A 19,662-nucleotide genomic window follows, 5' to 3' on the forward strand; every position below is an offset into this window, starting at 1 on the left:
GAAGCTGTTATAGCTGCAAAGGGTGGACCAGCTCAATATTGAACCCTACAGGCTAAGACTGGGATGCCATTAAAGTTCATGTGCGTGTAAATGCAGGCAATATTTTTGGCAATATAGTCTACATACCATGTTTCTACAACATTAAAAGCTTCTTGCCTTCTTGTTCATAATCATCTTTTAGAACGTACATTGTATACTCTCAGCATGCTTCAGTGCTGAGATGAATTAACTCTGATGTACTTGTCATCATGGGCCATCGAACTAAGATGTGCAACCCAGAAGACACTTTGGTGAAGGCGTAGGCACTGGTGAGAGAACTTGAGGATGTTGCATTTCTGTAAGGGAAAGGTGACATAGCAAAGTGTAGCTCTTCTTTTATTAAATAGTAAATGGCACAATACCTGAAAATAACCCTTAGGCCCCTTTCACATGGAGCAGACTCTGATTAGAACAGCAGGGTTCTGTCTGCTGATCCCATACTGACTGGAGCAGAGCGGGTGGGTGAAAGGTCTCTGTCAGTTTAAGCAGAGCACATGGACAGAGCCCACTCTGCTCTATGGACTAGCGGGTGTAAACAGACTCCACTGTCCATTTATACCCAACTATCCTCTAATCTGCCTAGACGGAGGGGGACAGATCACCTTATCTTTTTTTATTTAATGGACTGGATCAGGTAGGCAGATGTAAATGGACTTGCACCCATAGGGGTGAATGGAGGTTCTGGCCAAGTCCACCTAAAAAAACTGACAGGGGGACCTGATCAGACCCTTTGTGTGAAAGGGGCCTTAAGTAGAGAAATCTGATGCCCTAAAACAGGATGGGGATGCAGACTGAGGTCAGCGTGGAATGTATGTGAGTATTCACACAATTACAGAAACATTAGCTAGCAACAGGAATGCTTCATGTTTAGTATATCTTTAAAATGAATGTTTCCTATTTTAAGGAACCTGTGTAAGTTACATTTGCAGACTTGCTTGATTTGCTTGATCATATTAATGGAGTGAGGCCATTTTAAAAGTGCACTTACTCTTTAATCTAATTGTCATACTTCATGAAGTAGAGCTTGTGGCAAGGGTATAATTACTTTAACTCTCAATTTTTACAGAATTCAACAAGGATTCAGTCACAGTACACACTGACAGGTGCCTCATAATAAAGTGCAATTATAGATGACACATTTTTAAGTGCATGTAAGACCTAGAAAATGTTTTACAAAATCATCACCAAAGTGCAAATTTTATTCATGACATTCCAAATATTACCACCCTTTTTTAATGGAAAAGAGGATTGAATGATTTCAGTGGATGTCAACTTTTTGATATATGGCCTCAGATAATCATATCAAATGACTACACATGATATCCAATGAAGGTAATATTTTTGAAAGCTCTCAGAGACTACAGGCATGCTACAAGAGATGGTCAGAGGCTGTAGGCATGCTGCAGCAGATGGTGAAAGACTACAGGAATGCTGCAGGCCGGGCAGGTGCAAAGATTTACTACTTAGGTGAAAGCACATTTTGCCACCACCCCTCACCCCCCCCCCCCCATCCATCTGCCACCTCCCACACCATCCTCCCATCATACACACCATTTTTACAGGAGGGCATTGTGACAGGAGAGAGGTATCTGGGCAGTGTGAGAGGAGGGAGGCAATGTGGGGGGGAGGGCAGTGGAACAGGTGGGGGACAATGGGACAAGAGGGTGGCAGTGAGACAGCTGAACAGCAGGACAAGAGGTTGACATTGGGACATGTGGGTGGGGGGCAAATGGACAGGTGAGGGGCAGTGGGACAAGTGAGGGGCGGTAGGACAGGAGGGGGCAGAAGGACAGGACAGGTATCACTGATCACGCACCTTGGGAATGACCAGTAATCCCAGATGGGGGGCATCATTGTCACAGTCGTGCATACAAGAGCAGGCACGGCTCTCACTGCGATAAGAAGTCTTTATGTGTCCCCTCATTCCCCCTCCCTCAGGAATGCATTCAGTGTAGCTGTCTATGTCATCCTTTTCCCAAATAAGGCAATAGGCTTGTCTGTTGTAAGAAGATACCAATTGATTTTTGTAGAAAAGAAGCTGTTATGCTTTGTGTGTAGTCAGAGAAGTGAGGACCATCTGCGTTTTAACATCTAGCAGACCGAGAGAAAGCTAAGTCTCCTGCGATGAACCAACGGAACTAGTAGTTGAGACCAGAAATCCCTTTTAAGCTCATGAAACTTGAAGCTGCTTAAAACCAAGACTGACTGGCAAGTACTTTAACCCTTTAAACTGTCTTCTGTTATCTGTTTGCTGTGCTGTTATGCTCTGCATATTTTTATATATATATATATATATATATATATATGTATATTGGTTACATCTTCTTTCTGTAAATATTTTTACTGCACCCTTTTAACCTTTTGGTAATAAATCTTACTTTCTGAAAGTGTTGAACTGTTTCTATAGCTCTTGAATGTAACTGACAAATCCCTGCTGCTGAAGAGCACTACTATGAGTGTTTAACCCTCTGTACAACCGGTCTGTAGAGATAGTGGTATACTGTCGATTAACCAATCATCCTAGTGTATTGCTGAGTTTCCTCTTTCTCTGTATAAAAAGGAGGTGGTGGCAGTGTGAAGGGTTAATTGCGTAATTAACCTGACCCAGTAACAATAGGATTCAGGCTGCCGGTACATCGATTGTGGTCCAATTAGCTGGAAAATTGGTGTGCAGGGTGCAGCTGAATGTGGCATTGTTACACACATGACATCGTGGTTTTAGATTGGCTAGTCCTTCGGTCACGAGTTTGGTGAGAAGGGCTGGGGTCTGACGCCGCGCCCGTCATAATCATGACAGGTGGGGGGCATTGGGACATGAAGGGGGAATGGGACAGGAGGAGGGTAGGGGGACAGGAGGGGAGCAATGGGACAAAAGGGGGGCAGTGTCACTCTGATCACACACACCTTGGGAATGACCAATCCTCCCAGGTGGGGGCAATATGATAGGTGGGTACAGCGTGACATGACATCAGAGGGGCAGAGGGACAGATGGGGGGGTGAGACAGGAGGGGCAGTGGAACAGGGGAGGGCATCAGGACAGAAGGAGGCAGCAGGACAGGAGTGGGGCAGTGTCACTCTGATCACACACACCTTAGGAATGACCAATCCTCCCAGCTCAATATGGCAGGTTGGGGGCAGTGTGACAGGAGGAGGGCAGGGTGACAGGAGGGGGGCAGTGAGACAGTAGGGGGGCAGTGACACAGGAGAGAGGCAGCATCACAGGAGGGGTGCAGCATCACAGGAGGTGGGCAGTGTCACAGGAGAGGGGCAATGTGGGGGGGGGAGTGGGACAGGTGGGGGGCAATGGGACATGAAGGGGCAGTGAGACCGTATGGGGGGCAGTGAGACAGGAGGGAGGCAGCATCACAGGAGGGGATCAGCATCACAGGAGGTGGGCAGTGTCACAGGAGAAGGGCAATGTGGGGTGGGGGGGCAGTAGGACATGTGGGGGAGGGCAATGGGACAAGTGAGGGGCTATGGGACAGGAGGGGGCAGTGGAACAGAAGGGGGCAGCAGGAAAGGTGGGGGCAGTGGGACAGGTCGCGGGAAGTATCACTCTGATCACATACCTTGTGAATGACCAATATTCCCAGGTGAGGGGCATCATTGAAGGTATTGGGCATTGGGAAAGGAAGAAGGAAGTGTACAAGAGGAGGCATCAGGACAGGGGGGGAGCATCAGGACAGGAGGGGGACAGTGGGACAGGAGGGGGGAGTGGGACAGGAAGGGGGTAGGAGGACAGGAGGGGAGAAGTGGGACAGAAGGGGGGGGTAGTGTCACACAAACACCTTGGGAATGACCAGTCCTCCCAGGTGGGGGCAGTATGACAGGTGGGGGCAGAGTGACAGATGGGGGGCAACAGGATAGGTGGGGGGAGTAAGACAGGTTGGGAGCAGAATAACAGGATGGGGGCAGCGGAAAAGGAGGGATCAGCATGATAGGTTGGGGAGGCAATACAGGTTGGGGGCAGCATGACAGGATGGTTGCAGCAGGACAGGAGGGGGCAGGGAGACAGTAGGGGGGCAGTGAGACAGGAGGTGGGCAGTGTCACAGTACGTGGGCAGAGGGACAAGTAGGAGGCAGCATCACAGTAGAAGGGCTTCAGGACAGGAGGGGGCAACATCACAGGAGAAGGCCCATGTCACAGGAGGGGGGCAGTGTCACATTGATCACACACACCTTGGGAACAACTATCCTCCCAAGTCCCACCTATCCTGCAGCGGATCCTCCAGATTCAGGTGTTAGTATAGAGTATATGGTGGGGGGGGGTAGCTGTGTCCCAGGCAGGCAGAAAATATCTAGAGGCAGCTACATCACAGAGTGTGGGTGGGGGGGGGGCTCCTTTATTCTGATCTTCTCTTCTTCCTTCTCCTCCAACACCCCCTGACCTCATCCACACCACACAGCTGGGCTCATCTTGCCATTCTTCAATGGAGCCTGCATGAAAGCAGGCTCTGACTGCTCTCAGCACTCCTGGATCTGCCCACCACTCCACCCTCCTCTGCATCCTCACAGGTCCACTCTAACAGTGGGACATGCAGACCGTCCTGTCTACCTGTTGCTCTCTCCTTGTTCTGCCAGTAGCCTAGTAAATAGCAGGCTATCTAAAACTTCCATGCTGCACCCTCTCTCCTACCAGTAGCAGCGTGGAAGTTTTAGTTTGCCTGCTGAGGGGCAAAGAAGACCGGTAATATAAAAATCCAAATCCCCAGCTCGTGGCTGGGGATTTGGATTTCACCACCTCCCCCCCAGCCCAACACCCTAAGGTGGTTGCCTATGCTGCCTTATGCTGGTGCCGTCCCTGGCTGCAGAAGATGGCCTGAGACTACACATAGGTTTGACTCTGGATACAGTTTGAACCCATGTTCAGCTAAACCCAGAACTTAGTGTTTGCTGCTGGGCTAATCACTTGTGGCTACATTCCTCATCCAAAAGCTGCATGTACATAAAGGGATGGGGAGGCTTGTGATTTCATTGATGTAATATGGCCATGTTGTCACAGTGACCATTAGGGGACACCCTATCTGACACACATTTTCTCTATGAATGAAAACTGTGTTCTCTGATTGGATGAGGTGGAGATTGTGAATTAAACACCTTGCTTCTAAACCTATTCTAATCAGAGAATGCTTTGCATTCAAGGTGGACCAATGTAGTTGGTAAACAATTGTAACCATACTTGGAATTCAGCTTTAACCTATAAACAAGCCTTTTACATTTAACTCCCTCAATAAAATGTAAAACTTAACCTGACTCACAAACCAGATTCTTAACTACTTTAGCCCTCACAATGTACCCGTACTAGAAGCATCTCCAGTTACGGCTACAGGCTTCATGGCAGTATTGTTGTTTTTAGCTGGTGATGGACTATTTTTGCGATCCCAATGGCTAATTAGCTGCTGGATCACTTTACAGGCTGTGGAAGGGGCCCCCCCCCTCCCTCCACCTTCTTGGGCTCTCTTGTTCTGCTGGCTGACCATAAAGATCATAGAAACTAAGAACATCCCTGATCATCTCTATGGCTTAAAAAACTGGAAGAGATGAGTATTTTGTCACTTTCAGTTTCTCCAGTTGTAAACAAGCCATTACTGGTTTGGAAAAGGATTGAATCAAACCGATCTCGGTTTGATCTGTTGCTTTTAAGAGCAGAAGAGAGATCTGGGGTCTAATAGACCCCATGGGGTTTATTTACTAAAGCTGGAGAGTCCAAAATCAGACTCCCTTCTGCATAGAAACCAATCAGCTTCTAACCTCAGCTTGTTCAATGAAGCTTTGGCAATGAAACCTGGAAGCTGATTGGTTTCTATGCAGAAGGGAGTCTGATTTTGGACTCTCCAGCTTTAGTAAATAAACCCCCATATCTCACAGTAAAGAGTACCTGTCAATGCCCTTGCTATCACAAGAGATGTTGTTCATCCCTTGTAATAGCAATAAAGTTGATAAATAAATAATAATTTAAAAAAATGTTAAAGCGCCCCCATTCCCCCATGTTTGTGAGAAAAGGCGAACACAAACTTCAGTCCCACACATATGTAAAAAGTGATCGCACCACACATGTGAGGTATAACTGTGAGCATCAGAGTGAGAGCAATAGTTCTAACACCAGACCTCCTGTGTGAATCTAAACTAGTAACCTGTAAAAGCTTTTAAAATGTTGTCTGTGAATAATTAAATGTGTGTAGTTTGTCGCTCCACGGGCATGCACAATTTTAAGGCTTGACATGTTTGGTATCTATTTACTTTGTGTAACATAATTTTTAATATTTTAAAAAGCAGTTGGGTATTATATTGTGTTTGTGTGTAATAAAATTAATTAACATGTATTTTTTCTTTAGATTGCATTTAAAAAAACCAGTGCACAAATATTGTAAGTAACTTTCTAGCAAAAAACAAAATGCCGATTTTTACATGTTTTACACAAACTTAGCAAAATACTTCCATGTTTGCGGTCCCATTTTGTGTGTGCAGTCTTTATTTTCAGCAAAATGATCCATTTATGTATGTAAGCAGATTGCCTACATGCAGGTTCAGCTAGATGATGCCCCAGATGGGAGGGATAGGTTTATTGTGTTTTCCAGGCTTTGTCTTGGCGGGTTTCTTTGGGTCCAACCCATGTATCCTGTGTCAATATAAAGGGCCAGTGATCTAGAAGCAGAGAGGGAGAGTTTCTCTGTCGCCTGCTGTTGCCGTTACCACTGTTGGGGTTCCCTGCTATACTGGAGTAAGCACTCAAGATACCTGCCATCAGGAGCCTCTCAGTATGTAGGAAGACAACTGGGACTCATACTTTGCCCTGAAGATGCCAAGCCTGGATTATGCCATAATGGACACTGCCAAGCATTGGACTTTTGTCTATGCAGGTATGCCAAGGCAGCCTGAACATGAGTTTATCAGCTGCAGTGTACATGAGCGCTTAGGGAGTAGGGATGGTAGAGAAGAATGCACTTTTCTGGACTTTATAATGTTTGAAACTTCTTAGTAAAGCTTTTGAAACTGTCCTTTGCCTGGTCTGAAGATACTTAAAGAGGTTTAATGCAAGTAATCAGTGCCACACATAGTCTATAGCACGGGTCAGTCAAGGCACATTGAGGTATAAAAACAGCGAAGTGGTCACCAGGGGTAACAGAGTTCTAACAAACAGCCTGTAATGAAGCATGTATCTGTGATAGGTGAGATAGCTTCTTGCAGTGAGAGTGATGTTAAGGAAGTGCATGCATGGAGTCTGCGCTAGGTGCAAGGCGGGCCTCCATTTCATTACCGGTTGTGAGGTGGCAGAGATACACTGGAAAGGTGGAGTGGGCAGGGGCTCAACATGTCCCTCCTAAATGCAACAGTCTACAGTGAAGGCGTACATTGACACGGGAATGAGAGCGTAAACTGGAGGACAGTTAGTGTTCAAGTGTACATAGTGCATGGCTATCTCTAAGGTCAGAGGTCCGCCTTAAAGTTCAATATTCCCTGAAAATGGCCTCAGGCTTGTACTGGGGCATTAATGGATATGGCCCGAATAAAGGTACCCCATGTGCAAGGGAGAAGACTCTAGCCTAGGTGGTGTCCTGGTGTCAGCCCACATCATGGAACCTGGTTATATCACATGCAGAGGTCTCTAAACCCAGCCCCCTACATGTACAATGAAATTAATACTTATAGGGTAACTATCCTACCTTGCAGGGTCCCCTTGGAGTCCCAGGGTAGCCACATGTGCATTCCCTTTCAAGCCAATACTCCATTGCCCAACATGCACAGGTCCTTTACCAAAGAAAAATATGGATGGAGTGACCAGCAGAAAAAAAAAAAAACTAAATAAAACAGGCCATTAATGGACAGGGCACACCTCTTTAGGGATCATTGGACTTGTATTCCAGATGCAAGAGTTTACCTGACGGATGAATAACAAACAGTTTCCCAAAAGTTCAGGAAAGTTACATAAGAGCAAAATTCAAAAAGCTAAAAGTAAATCATTGGGGCCAAATACTGCATAATAATAATAATTAAAGATAAGTTATGTTTTTATTATTTGATTTAGCAGTAGTAGAGAAATATACCATTCTAGTCATAGATTAATTAATTTATTTATTTATTGCAGGTACTTATATAGCGCCGTCAATTTACACAGCGCTTTACATACATATATTGTACAATCACATCAGTCCCATAAACTAGCCATAGAGGATATCTAAGCCCATGAACAAAAATGTAATATATTGCAGCAGAAAAAAAGATTTTCAGCAAGTACAGAAAATACCTGTTGATCTTACCAGAAATGCAGTGTCCTTGTCCATGCTTAGCTGAAAGCACGTTCTTATCTTCATTCTGTATTATTATTATTATAGGTACTTATATAGTGCTGCTGTCAATTTACGCAGCACTTTACATATATAGTGTACATTCACATCAGTCCCTAACCCTCAAGGAGCGTACAATCTAAAGTAGGAGCGTACATTAATGCAGAACGTTTGGAGAATAAAGTGATTGTAAGTTCATATCTTTAAAAAAAATAACAAACATGTCATACTTACTTGCTCTGTGCAATGATTTTGCACAGAGCAGCCCCAATCTTCCTTTTCTCAGGTCCCTTGCCATTGCTCCTGGCTCCTTCTTCCTGCAGAGTGCCTACCATAGCAAGGGGTATAGCTGGGGGTATGATCAGCCCAAGTCTCAATGTGTTTCCCAGAACAAAGTTAGCTTCTTCAGGAGATCGGATGGGATCTCCTAAAGGAATGGAATTTGTATTGGGTTGAGATTTGGGCTGGTCACAACCCCAGCTATACCTTCCTGAGACTTTCTATTCTTGACCACATATTGGTGGATCATTTGGATATGTATATATAAGCATACACTAGTATATCAGTTGGGAGTGTGACATAACCCTTTTTTGGTTGTCTATTCATTTATTTATAATCACTGTCTATGTGATCATTTTGTAATACAATGCCCAAGGAGGCTACAATTCTGTCCTTGTAAGTACAGACACTGTGATCTTGGAGACTCTGTGTGCTTGGCTACCCCTCTGGTGCTTTATAGTCAGTGTGGGTCTGAGACAAATGGGACGTTGGCTGGTGTCCTGAAGAACACTTCCCATAAACTCTTTGCTGCAAGGGGTTTTGCTCTAACCTGAACTTACTGATTCTGAAAAGGAGAAGTCTTTTATCTGCTCCAGCAAGGACTTAACCTAAAGCTCAACCAGAAATCAGATAGTGTCCTTTTTGTAATTAGTCCTATTCTTGGATTATCCTGCTAAATTCCCTATCCAAGTTCTCCAATAAAACATAAAAAACAAACCTCCCCTAGGCTGGTCATTGGAGACAACAAGCTAAAGTATGTGTGAACCTTGCTGTGGAAAATACCTTGTGCCTGGCTGCAGGGTGAAGATAGGGAAGACCTGAGCAAAAAATGAAAGCAGCTCCTTTGGGAGTAAATGCTACATACAGTATACACTGCTCAAAACAATTAAAGGAAGACTTTTTAATCAGAGTCTAGCATCAAGTCAATGAAACTCCTGGGATATTGATCTGGTCAGTTAAGTAGCAGAGGGGATTGTTAATCAGTTTCAGCTGCTTTGGTGTTAATGAAATTAAGAACAGGTGCACTAGATGGACAACAATGAGATGACCCCCAAAACAGGAATGGTTTACAGGTGGAGGCCACTGACATTTTTTCCCCTACTCATCTTTCCTGACTGTTTTTCATTAATTTTGCATTTGGCTAGGGTCAGTGTCACTACTGGTAGCATGAGGCGATACCTGTACTCTACAGAGGTTGCACAGGCAGCCCAACTCCTCCAGGATGGCACATCAATACGTGCCATTGCCAGAAGGTTTGCTGTGTCTCCCAGCACAGTCTCAAGAGCATGGAGGAGATTTCAGAAGACAGGCAGTTACTCTAGGAGAGCTGTACAAGGCTGTAGATGGTCCTTGACCCATCAGTAGGACAGGTATCTGCTCCTTTGCGCAAGGAGGAACAGGTTGAGCACTGCCAGAGTCCTAAAAAATGACCTCCAGCAGGCCACTGGTGTGAATGCCTCTGACCAAACAATCAAAAACAGACTTCATGAGGGTGGCCTGAGATCCTCTAGTGGGCCCTGTGCTCACTGCCTTGCACCATAGAGCTTAATTGGTATTTGACATTGCACCTCAGAATTGGCAGGTCTGCCACTGGCGCCCTGTGCTTTTCACAGATGAGAGCAGGTTCACTCTAAGCACATGTGACAGACATGAAAGGGTCTGGAAAAGCTGTGAAGAACATTATGCTGCCTGTAACATCATTCAGCCTGACTGTTTTGGTGGTGGGTCAGTGATGGTCTGGGGAGGCATATCCATGGAGGGTCACACAGACCTCTACAGGCTAGAGAATGGCACCCTGACTGCCATTAGGTATCAGGATGAAATCCTTGGACCCATTGTCAGACCCTACGTTGGTGTAGTGGGTCCTGGGTTCCTCCTGATACACGACAATGCCTGGCCTCATGTGGCAAGGGTATTCAGGCAGTTCCTAGAGGATGAAGGAATTGATACCATTGAATGGTATGCTAGCCTGACCTAAATCCAATAGAACACTTTTGGGATATCATGTTTTGATTCATCCGACGCCGCCAGGTTGTACCTCAGACTGTCCAGGAGCTCAGTGATGCCCTGGTCCAGATCTGGGAGGAAATACCTCAGGACACCATCTGTCGTCTCATTAGGAGCATGTCCTGACATTTTCAGGCATGCATACAAGCACATGGGGGCCATATAAACTACTGAGGACCATTCTGAGTTGCTGCAATGACATTTCAGCAAAATGGACTAGCCTGCTGCATCATTTTTTCACTTTGATTTTCAGGGTGTCTTTGAATTCAGTCCTCAGTAGGTTGATAATTTTCATTTCCATAAAATGATGGGGCATCCTTTTGTTCCTAACACATTACCCCGTCCATATCAGTATAGATATGCAGCATGATATTTTTCCCCATTTAGATCTGATGTGTTCCTTAATTGTTTTGAGTAGTGTATATTGGTGACTTGATGCCTTAAAAGTCCTCATGGTACACAAATCCTATTCTTGTATAATTATTTATTGTTGTGTTTTTCTGAGATAGAATGTGAAGGAAAATCAACAACAAGTGTTTGTTATTCATTTTCACTCACCTCTTCCAAAATGTTAGATTTTCCATTGCTTTCCGTCCCAGTGACAGTGGCCACCTAGATAAATAGGGAGGGGTACGCAGACACCAGAAAAAAAAAACTAGAAATCACCCAACTTTATTTAAAGAAAGAAAAGTGTTGGTTATATTATTAATACACTTTTCCCACTCTGCCAAAAGATATTTAATAAAATGCACAAATAAATATGTAACACATTATTCAGTGATAATAACATAAAACATAAAATTGTATTTACACTGATACAGTAGAATGAAACATCTGAATGATGTCGACTGATTCCGATCAGAGTGTTAAATGTGATTATAGAGATACTTCCATAGTTCCTGGAATAATGCATGAAGGTTTATATGGAAGATATGAATCATACTCTGTCTGAAATGTCTGTATTGTCTAAAACCTCTGACAGCAGGTGCAGAACCAAATAGAATATCGGTTTATGTGGGCTGCTCAGCCAGTTAGAGATAGCAGAGCTGTGTGCAATATTGTCATACATGTTTCTTCGCTAAATGACAACATAGGATGCCAGTTCACTCAACAGAGTTGTCACACAAATAACTATATGTTATGTCCTGCTGTAAACAGCCACTTCAGAGTGACATCAAATATATACATTCCCTATACGTTATGGAAACCATGACAATTTTGACAGCTTATGAAAACAGTGTGAGTGAAATATTTTTTTCCTGTATTTCTTCTATAATTATTTAAAGTGTAGTGAAAACACTGACTATCTCAAACAATATGACATTCTATACAATATATTCTGACTGCAAACACCATATGAGAAGCAAATGGATCAATTTAACCACTTGCCCTCCAGAGGATTTACTCCCCTTCCTGACCAGGCCATTTTTTGTGATAGCGTGCTGCGTTACTTTAACTGACAATTGCACGGTCATGCAATGCTAAACCCAAATGAAATTTATATCGTTTTTTTCCCCATAAATAGAGCTTTATTTTGGTGGTATTTGGATCACCTGTGCATTTTTAATTTTTTACGTTATAAAAAAAAAAAGACCGTCAATTTTGAAAAAAAAAACCCCTATATTTTAGACTTTTTGCTATTAAACATGTCCTGTGTAAAATTTAAAAAATCAAATTTTGTCATAAATTTAGGCCAAAATGTATTCTGCTACATGTCTTTGCTAAAACAAATCCCAATACATGTAAATTAATTGGTTTCCGTGAAAGTTATAGCATTTACAAATGGCAGTATAGATACTGGAATTTTTAATTTCTTTTTACCAGTAATGGTGGCGACTTATAGTGGGACTGTGGCAGGCATTCTGACACTGGGGGGAACTGACTTGATGTCACCGACATCCCCAGTGACACCAATACAGTGATCAGTGCTAATAAAAGCACTGACACTGTAGTAATGGCACTGGGCAGGAAGGGGTTAACATGTGGGGCGATCAAAGGGTTCACTGTGTGCTATTTTACTATGTAGGCTGTGTGCTTTACACTGTAAGCACACTGCTTTGCAGGGCTCTGCTATGCAGAGCCATACGAAGCAGTGTGCAGGAGCTGACAGGGGAGAGAACTGTATTGTTTACATACAGGTCTCTCCCCTGTCAATAATACTCAGAGATCTGGCTGGGACCTGGTGATTGACAGCCCAGGCCACGATTGGCGGTATGTGTGGGGCGTGCAAGCAGTTCGCGTGTGCCCCCTACTCAGAACTGCAAAATCACACACATTATATATATATATATATATATATATATATATATACACACACACGCACGTGATTTTGCGCATCTGTGTCGCCCTGTACAAGTATTTCAGTTATAGGGCAGCACGGAAGTGGTTAAACAGCAGTCTTTAGATCTCTTTATATGATTATTGTGAAATACTTTTTCTGAGCTACTGTACACTGTGGTCACGTGACTTCCATAGCCTACCCTGCATTGAACTGTGCAACCACTAGGAGGAGCTAAGAAGAAGGCAGTGCAGGATGTTCCTTTCCTTTGTCTGTGGCGGCACAGAGCCAGTTGGTGTTGTTTAATTTTATGTATTTTAGGTACTTACTGTATATAGCACCGTCAATTTACACAGAACTTTACATATACTGTATATTTTCACATCAGTCCCTGTCCTCAAGGAGCTTACAGTTTAATGCCCCTAACTCATGTTCATACACACACACACTACGGTCAATTTACCTACCAGCATGTCTCTGGAGTGTGGGAGGAAACCCATGCAAGCACAGGGAGAACATGCAAACACCAGACAGGTAGGGGTTTATTTACTAAAGCTGGAGAGTCCAAAATCAGACTCCCTTCTGCATAGAAACCAATCAGCTTCCAGGTTTCATTGCCAAAGCTTCATTGAACAAGCTGAGGTTAGAAGCTGATTGGTTTCTATGCAGAAGGGAGTCTGATTTTGGACTCTCCAGCTTTAGTAAATAAACCCTGTAGTGTCATGGTTGGGATTTGAACTGACAAATATAGTGCTGCTAGGTGGAAGTACTAACTACTTAGCCACTGTGCTGCCCAATGGCATCACATGGCATTATTGGGAAAATATGAATATCAAAGAAAAATTATCAATGGAGTACATGGATTCAAATGCTTTGTTAAATTAAAGGGTAATGCCACTTCTGTGGGAAAAAAATTAGCAAAAAATAATATAGCATTTACAGTTGCCACTCAAGTTATATTGTAATTGAATGTCATTAAAAAGTACCTTTCCTTTTAAATCTGCAGCGCTGTAAGATGCAATGCAATATGGCTGCCTGGAAGTGTTCTGTGCACAGATGGTGTACAGAATGCCCTGAAAATGTAATTTCCTGCTTATGTGATTGGCTTACTGATTTTCCCAGAAGTCTGCACTGAGATAGATTCAGATTTGTGGCCTCTCCTGCAACAAAAAATTTCATTTTTTGTCCAATACTCCCTATGGGAAATTACGTCTAAAGGGATGCAGACTCTGCAATTTCCCTCTTTAGTGCCCTGCAGGTGCAGCAGCTAACTGATAATTAATCAGTCATTCCCATATAGGTTCACTTTGCAGAGGAAACTAGTGAGTATGGCAAAGCAGAACATGGGGAATCAGCTGCAATACTGTTGCCACTAAAGATGAGCTGTATGTTTGAGTCCATCAGATGTTTCTGTGTTCAGTGAACACAAGAACTGCAAAGGCCTTCGGCGAGCTATTCGCCCACCACACCCCACAATGCACTGCATCCTGACAGTGCATTGTGATTGGCCAAAACTATGCACCTAACCACCGGTCAGATGCAATGCTTTGGCCAATCACAGCGCATGATGATGTCACCCCTGCCCTCTTATGACATCATCACACTATTTAAGAACTGTCAACCTGATGCAACTGTCATCCTGATGCAGCACAAGAGCGGGGCTTTTTTTTTCTTTTTTTCAGGATGGCGGTAGTGATGGGCATCATGATTGACATTGAATCTACTTCGGGGAAAATGTTTCAGAAATGTTGGTTTTTAATAAAGGACTTGTCAAAGACTGTCTACTGTCATTTTTACACTACACTTTTTTTGTGAATGGGTAGTGGTACCATGTACCCCATACTCATTCACATGGTGGGGGCAGGATCTGGGGGCCCCCTTGTTAGAGGGGGCTTCCAGATTCCAATAAGCCCCTCAACCTCCGGACATGGTTGTGGGGAAGAGGCCCTTGTCCCCATCAACATGGGGACAAGGTGCTTTGGGGGGGATCTCTCCTGCCCCAAAACGTCCCCCTATGTTGAGGGCATGTGGCCTGGTATGGTTCAGTAGGGGGGGCACTCACTCACCCCCCCACTTTCCTGACTTCCGGTCTGCATGCTTGGTTATAGATTTTGGGGGGGGCCCCATTCCATTTTTTTTTAATTGTGGCATGGGGGTTCCCCTCAAAATCCATACCAGACCTGAACAGCTTGGTATGGATGGGGGAGGGGTCCCACAAATGTTTTTAAAACATTTTTTTATTCTATAGACCCTTCCCTCAACAGTAGATCCCTTACAGCAAATAGATCCCTGTCCAGCAACAATAGACCACCATGCAAAAATAGATCCCCTCCAGTGACAATAAATGTGCCAGTAGCCAGCATCAATAAACCCTCAGGTGCTGGAGGTGCTGGAACTGCATTCCCACTGAACAGAAAAAACCCTGCCCAGAGGCATTGCATGCAGGATCGTCACCCAAAGGTTTTCTTCACTTCTGCAGATGAATATCATGGGCAGCTGGAGCATTGATTATTCCATATCTTCTTTGAAGGGGCAATTTATTCTGACCATTTATTTAAATGACAGTTGCTTTAACAAATAGAGGAGTTTGTATAGGGATGGATTTCTGAGCAGCTAAAAGACTGGTAGCTAAAAGAGCTGGTAGACACCTGTGTTATCAGCATGATGTTATGCCTGCCAAACATACCCCCTGAGTGAGAAGAAGCTTGCTGTGCTATGTTTTCTGGATAGATACAAGTAAACATAGAAACATAGAAAAGGTACAGCATTTTTTTTTTCTTTTTAACTTCTACCTTTTTGCTTGCTTATGTTTATCCCTAGCATGTTTGTACCCACTTGACTCACTACCTCTGCTGGAAGTCTATTCCAAGCATCAACTACTACTACTCTTTCTATAAAATAACACTTTCAACTCATCGGCATCTATTGTTTGACTGAAGGAGTATCATTGTTTGCTTGATATTGTTCCTTTGTTGGTAGTTTTATTACTCTACATATCTTCCTGCCTACCTTGTTCATGTACTTGACCTTTATCTCTTACCTGATTGTACTTTATTATGGTGATTATTACTTACGTGCATTTTTCCTGTTGTATACTATACATTATGTTGTTATGCTGTTCTTGCAGTTTGTTCCTTAATAAAAAATAAAATAACACTTTCTAAGGCTAGGTTTGAATTTTCCTCCTGCTAGTTTGGGGTCATGTCCTTATGTTCCTGATACTTGCTTTTTATTGAATATACTGCCCTCCCGAACCTTATTCACACCCTTAATGCATTTAAAAATATTTTAACTGCTTCTTGTCCACCCATAGCCTATAGATGGCTGATGGGAAGCAGTGCCGGTGCGGGCTAATATACCTGTACGGCAGCCCGCATTGGAGGTTCCTGTGTGGTTTACGGAGCGCACACCCAGGAGACCAGTCATCTGTGTGTCACCCAGGCAGCGGATCACATTACTATTGTGTCCAGGTGGTCACATGGTATTTTACCATGTGTCCAATCACAGCAATCATATAGTAAACCATAATAAGTGAAAGTAAAGATCGGTTCTCTCTGCTCTCACTGTGAGGCTGCTTGTACACTCACAGACTGCAGTGCCAGTCAGCCTTAGTGTCCCTGATTACTGCCCCAGTGTAGTCCCTAATAAATAATGCAGCCAGCCCTGTCACCTTTCCCATTTCTACAAAAACACCACCATACACCATACCAATGTCCTGATCATTGCCATACAAGCATCTTGATCACCCCCATACCCCATACCAGTGCCATGATCACCCCCATACCCCATACCAGTGCCATGATCACCGCCACCATACCCCATACCAGTGCCATGATCACCGCCATATGCCATGCCAGCATCCTGATCACCGCCATATGGCAAACCAGTGCCCTAATCACTGCCATACCCCATTTCAGCGCCATGATCACCACCATATACCATACCAATGTCCTGATCACCAGCATACGCCATACAGGCACCCTGATCACCGCAGTACACCATACCAGTGCTCTGATCAGTGCCATATCCCATACCAGCATTCTGATCATCACCATAGCCCATACCAGCATTCTGATCACTGCCATATGCCATACTAACATTCTGATCACCACCATAGCCCATACCAGCATTCTGATCACTGCCATATGCCATACTAGCATTCTGATCACCACCATACCCCATACCAGCATCCAGATCGCAGCCATATTGCATACCAGCGTCCTGATCACCGCTCTACCTTATACCATCATTCTGATCACCCCATATTGTCATACCAGTGTCTGGGTCACTGCCATACCCCATGCCAAGGTCCAGATCACCCCTACATGTCATACCTGCAACCAGAATTTTAGGGCTCACCTGATCAATTTTCAGATATATGTCCCACAGTTTAAATTTAAAAGCCTAAATTTATGAAGAAAGAATATTTATTTGCAAAAGGTTTTAACAAAATCTAAGCAAATATGTGGGGATTATTTAAAACAATTCCGGTAATTTTTCAGTTATATAGCAAAAAAAAAAATTACAGTGGTGATCAAATATCACCAAAAGAAAGCTCTATGTCTGTAAAAAAAAATGATAAAAATGTAATTTCAGTACAGTGTTGCATGACCATTCAATTGTCATTCATAGTGTGACAGAGCTGAAACTTGGCCTGGACTGGAAGGGGTGAAAGTGTCCAGACTTGAATTGGTTAGTCACTTTTCCCCTTTTCCTTCTTTTCTCAAGGCTCTACATATTAAAGTAATTATATGTTTTATCCCCTAGACCTCTCACTATTTTTGTTGCCCCTCTCTGGACTCTACATTATGACCTATAGCAGAAACAGGACCTTTTCCCTTCTGTTGGTGATCCATCTAGTATTAAAAAGATCTATATAAGGAAATCAGGACATCTTTCTTCCTACTGGTGATCCCTCCAGCAATGACTTAATGTTACCCTGAGCACATATACAAAAAAAGCACAGGGCAGGGTGAAAGACAGAAAAAGGGCTAAGAATGGTGGAGTATGGTTTAATGGATTAAGGATATGACATAGGGGGCAGAGAAGAGATGGTCATAATTTATGGAGACAGCAAGCAGGAACAGACAGCAAGGCAAGCAATTTGGCCCACCCATGTGCCCTCTTAATAATAGATTATAGCTATGAATAGAAGTTCACATTTGTGGGGAGTTTAAATATGAGAAGAGGATGTAATTTTTGTTATAACATTGGCGGGTCCTTGATGATACCTAAAAAAAGTAATTTTTTTTATTTTGATTTTTTATGATTTTGTGGTTTTCATGAAGGAAGCAATTACTAAGGAAATTCCATTTTAATAATGGTGTAAAATGACCGATGTGTACCCACCAAGCTGGTTGTGAATCATTAGTGGCTGGTACAGGCTTACAACAGAACATGACATTGGGTGTCGCTGTCAAGCACCTACCTTTAATGGTTGTATGAGATTTCATGTATTTTTGAAGAATTGGTGTTTAAATCATGTTGTTTAATAAAAAGCTGTGACCCTAACACTCCAATGAAAATAATTTGCACCCCATTGTATTATTTATGATGTTTGTTATGTTTGGTTTTAATGTTCAATATCACTCTGCCCTCTCAGCCCTACCCAGGTCTATCTATATAGGAAAAAAAACAAAAAACAAAAGTGGAGTGCAGCTAAGAGCATCAGCAGATGAACAGGAAAACTGAAAGCAATATCAGCAGTTTACCTTAGAGAGAGAGTGGCCAAGAAAACACCAATTTGTGTCCCAGTTGCCTACCTTACACAGTAGGAATCCACAGTTAACTTCCTAGAAGTCTTCAACAACAAATCCCAAGATTGGGTGTACCATGCTCAACAACCATGCTGTTGGGTATCTGGAGTTCACACACTGCAGAGTAAGGAGGTGGATCACAATAATAGTAGGTAAATGAAAGTCACAAATGTATTAAAATCAATAAAACCCAACACATTTTGGAGCATACAGTACATCCTGATGAGGGAGGGAGCAATGTGTTCTTTGAAATGTGTTGTTTTATTAAATTAATCAATTTAACACTTTTGGGACTGAGGATTCCTCCCTTCCTCACAAATTCTCACTTGATAACCTCTGTTCTGACCCCCTTGTAAGGTTGTATCAGTTCTGTAGTAAACACTGTTGCCATAGAACCAAGATACCCCATGAATTAAAACTTTCTAATGAAAGAAGTGCATGAGCACATTCACGAAGCTATGCAAAAATTTCCAATGCAAAGTGCACAAGCTCAATTAGGTAACCATACATGGCTTGAAGTTCACTAATTCAAATTAGAACCATGGGTGGTCCTTTCAACACCACCTGGCTCAACAAAAGTCAATTACAAAGTTGAGTAAGTGGGGTATAAATTGATTGGCAACTGCAACCTATCACTATCAAGTGCAACATTTGATTTTAGAGTGAATGGATTTTCCTGACTCAAAACCAAAAACACATTGTCAGAAAGTTGAGAAAACATTTTCATTCTGCTCCTTTGACTTTTCTTATCACTGTGGTCAAAAGCAAACATTCATTTGACCCCATCAACAATTAGAATTTTGTTAGAAAATGTTCATTTTAAGAATGCTTTTTTGATTTTCTACTAGTGTATGGCCAGCTTTAGAAATAAATCTAGCCATTTTTGGCTACCATTTGTAAATCAGGATCATTTCATCTAGATGAAAAAAGATAGTCTAAATAAATCATGTGTATCAGTACACAGTTGCTTAATGAGGCTAATGTAAGCAAAAGCAGGACTCTGAGCTCTACAAGTCTG

This window comes from Staurois parvus, unplaced genomic scaffold (assembly GCF_062004578.1).
Source record: "Staurois parvus isolate SC_StPar_1 unplaced genomic scaffold, SC_StPar_1.0 ptg000047l, whole genome shotgun sequence".
Classification (NCBI taxonomy): domain Eukaryota; kingdom Metazoa; phylum Chordata; class Amphibia; order Anura; family Ranidae; genus Staurois; species Staurois parvus.